Below are 3,696 nucleotides of genomic sequence, written 5' to 3'. Positions count from 1 at the left end.
TATATATGTGTATATTTATATATAATCCCAAATTTTTAACTTCCAAAATAAATATGCGTTTTCTGTTCTGCCTGTACCGGGCTCTATTACATTTGACCTCTTTCACAGCACAAGCAGCTGCTGTCAGATCAAGCAGAAAGACATACGCGACTTCAAAAGATCGCCTTTGTAGCCCACATTTTCCCTCGTGGCTTGTCTTCCACCATGGGCTTACTGCGTTTGGGTATTTATTGACTGCACCCATTTCCAATGAAATTCTTCCAGTCACACAGCCTTCGTTCAATCAAAAAATATATAGAATATGAATCAATTATTTATTTATTTAAAACAACTCAAATTCAATTTTTTTTAAATACAATTTAAATGCATTTATTTTCTTAAAATGTTAAAAATATATATATTTCAGTCTGGGCTGGTTTTAGGTCGCTCCTTCCTTCCTGCCTGTCTATCACCTGTGGCTTCAATAACAGTCTCTGCCCCGCGTGGTCCTGAGCCCCACTGCACAATTGCCTTCAGGGATGATAGAAATCTCACTTTATTCTTTTAAAAGGCAACTGCCGTCAGTCAAGGGTAATTCAGCATCTGGGTAAAAGGGATGTCCCTTGTCGTCCCGGATCATTCTGTGTCTGTTTAAACAGGCTGGTTGTCAGTTCCGGTTCATAATCTTTCCCTTTAAAACAGATTTTCTCCTCGGGGTTGCCTGCGCCGGTGCGCACCCAGATCGCAGTGCGCCTGTTCATTCATAGAAACATAGAAACATAGAAAATAGGTGCAGGAGCAGGCCATTCAGCCCTTCTAGCCTGCACCGCCATTCAATGAGTTCATGGCTGAACATGAAACTTCAGTACCCCCTTCCTGCTTTCTCGCCATAACCCTTGATCCCCCGAGTAGTAAGGACTTCATCTAACTCCCTTTTGAATATATTTAGTGAATTGGCCTCAACTACTTTCTGTGGTAGAGAATTCCACAGGTTCACCACTCTCTGGGTGAAGAAGTTTCTCCTCATCTCGGTCCTAAATGGCTTACCCCTTATCCTCAGACTGTGACCCCTGGTTCTGGACTTCCCCAACATTGGGAACATTCTTTCTGCATCTAACCTGTCTAAACCCGTCAGAATTTTAAACGTTTCTATGAGGTCCCCTCTCATTCTTCTGAACTCCAGTGAATACAAGCCCAATTGATCCAATCTTTCTTGATAGGTCAGTCCCGCCATCCCGGGAATCAGTCTGGTAAACCTTCGCTGCACTCCCTCAATAGCAAGAATGTCCTTCCTCAAGTTAGGAGACCAAAACTGTACACAATACTCCAGGTGTGGCCTCACCAAGGCCCTGTACAACTGTAGCAACACCTCCCTGCCCCTGTATTCAAATCCCCTCGCTATGAAGGCCAACATGCCATTTGCTTTCTTAACCGCCTGCTGTACCTGCATGCCAACCTTCAATGACTGATGTACCATGACACCCAGGTCTCGTTGCACCTTCCCTTTTCCTAATCTGTCACCATTCAGATAATAGTCTGTCTCTCTGTTTTTACCACCAAAGTGGATAACCTCACATTTATCCACATTATACTTCATCTGCCATGCATTTGCCCACTCACCTAACCTATCCAAGTCACTCTGCAGCCTAATAGCATCCTAGTCGCAGCTCACACTGCCACCCAACTTAGTATCATCCGCAAATTTGGAGATACTGCATTTAATCCCCTCGTCTAAATCATTAATGTACAATGTAAGCAGCTGGGGCCCCAGCACAGAACCTTGCGGCACTCCACTAGTCACTGCCTGCCATTCTGAAAAGTACCCGTTTACTCCTACTCTTTGCTTCCTGTCTGACAACCAGTTCTCAATCCACGTCAGCACACTACCCCCAATCCCATGTGCTTTAACTTTGCACATTAATCTCTTGTGTGGGACCTTGTCGAAAGCCTTCTGAAAGTCCAAATATACCACATCAACTGGTTCTCCTTTGTCCACTTTACTGGAAACATCCTCAAAAAATTCCAGAAGATTTGTCAAGCATGATTTCCCTTTCACAAATCCATGCTTGACAAATATGCTCATCTTTTCCGAAATCCACTCCTTGATATTGCAGTTGCCCCGAATTTGCTCCCAACATACGCTGATATCAGAGGCCGCGTGGCCTTATGGGTAAGGCGTCTGACTTCGATCACAAACCACAAAATTATCAGAATAGTGCAGGTTCGAGTCCTGCCGCGGTCGTATTCGCTCACTGCCTGAAATTTTATATTCTTTGTTGCGATTCTACTGAGAAACCAACCATCTATTCCAGTCACTCACCTGAAGTGAAGGAAGGCTATTTGCTGATGGAATCTAATGGCACATTTTCATCATTGTCGATCTGCATGCATGGACAGAGCAAGCTGTGAAGTGGACTTTCTTGCACATTATTTCTGTGTGGATACAAAAAGCAGGAGATTGAATCGCTGAAGATGAGCTATGGAGTGGACGAGGTGGCCGAGAGGTTAAGGCGATGGCCTGCTTATTCATTGAGCTCTGCACGCATGGGTTCGAATCCCATCCTCGTCGTCGTTGTCCTACAGCTTTGACCTGCCTGGTCGTTTTGTCATTCACATTTAACTTCATCGGCAAATTGTCCTTTTTCTTACAAGGATGCTGTACTTTGCTCATGTCATGTCTCAAATTAATAACATATTCGTCAAAAGGATGACATTTGCAGGACTATGGCGAGGGGCACTAATTAGATAGGTCTCTGAGGGACAACACAAGCACGATGGGTCTAATATATTTTCTCACTATCGGCAGAATCTGAGAGCTGCGCTTTTCACTGTCGGCGGCTCGTTGTTCTCGGGCTATGATTCTCGCTTACGAATGATCACATTTGAAACGCGAGAGTTCCCGGGCCAAATCCCGGACGAGCCCCGCCATTTTTTACTCAAAGTTCCGCTTCTCACAGTAGCTCGACATGTGAGAATGCAGGCATATTTCATGTTAAAACGTGTGATTTTGCGCCGATGTTCCCACAGCGTCCAAATCCCAGAATAACGATTTAATCGCCTTCCCACTGAATACTGCGGACAGACATGGTCACCTTGGTAAAGGAATGTTCATTCTGACATCATTTTCTAAACAATAGCACACAAAACAATGGGCCATCAATAAATGGGAAATGAATTTAACACTCTGCAATTACATTGTAAATGATCGGTAATAAAATGCTGGATAATAACTGGTGCAGATAATAGCTTATCTCTAGCAAAGATTAAGAATAATGTGTTTTGCTTACACACACACACGCACATAGCAAGGACTCAGTGTGCATTCTTTTAAGTTGTTCTTCTTAACCTGATGCAATTGTATTTCTTAGGTCTTTAGGAACCTGCGGGAACCCATCCCGCGGTGTTTGCTGTGTCAGTATCTCAAGAGATAGCGCGCCGTTGCTGCTCCCACTGCCCGCGGGATTGGGGCAGCTATTTAAAGGGACAGGAACTCTCTTTTCTCTTCCTATTTATATCTAAAGGTAAGTCCAGTTTATCTCAGAGTGTCGGCGGAATTCACGAACCGAGCTGCCATTAACATTCGCTCCCTTCTGTATTGTGCTGTGATTGTGAAGCTGTCTATTCCAGTGACTTGAGCCTTTCTAAAATGGCACATTGTTTTTATAATCCATTTGACTTGCTTGTTTAATTTGCAAAAAAATCAGAATTGTGCAATGT

The 3,696-nt window shown here is 43.8% G+C and overlaps 2 non-coding genes across 2 annotated transcripts; both read left to right on the top strand.

Moving 5' to 3' along the window:
- The first annotated feature begins 2,131 nt into the window (after window positions 1-2,131).
- On the top strand, window positions 2,132-2,221 carry trnar-ucg (transfer RNA arginine (anticodon UCG)). The gene is given in 2 exon segments: window positions 2,132-2,168; window positions 2,186-2,221. It is a non-coding gene; the product is annotated as a tRNA-Arg (tRNA).
- Window positions 2,222-2,466: 245 nt separating this feature from the next.
- Window positions 2,467-2,548, top strand: trnas-gcu (transfer RNA serine (anticodon GCU)). Its single transcript has one exon. It is a non-coding gene; the product is annotated as a tRNA-Ser (tRNA).
- The last annotated feature ends 1,148 nt before the right edge of the window (window positions 2,549-3,696 follow it).

The sequence above is a fragment of the Pristiophorus japonicus genome, unplaced genomic scaffold, assembly GCF_044704955.1.
Source record: "Pristiophorus japonicus isolate sPriJap1 unplaced genomic scaffold, sPriJap1.hap1 HAP1_SCAFFOLD_271, whole genome shotgun sequence".
In the NCBI taxonomy this organism is placed as follows: Eukaryota; Metazoa; Chordata; class Chondrichthyes; family Pristiophoridae; genus Pristiophorus; species Pristiophorus japonicus.
Note: the sequence above shows the minus strand (reverse complement) of the source record. Positions and strands in the feature narration are given on the sequence as shown.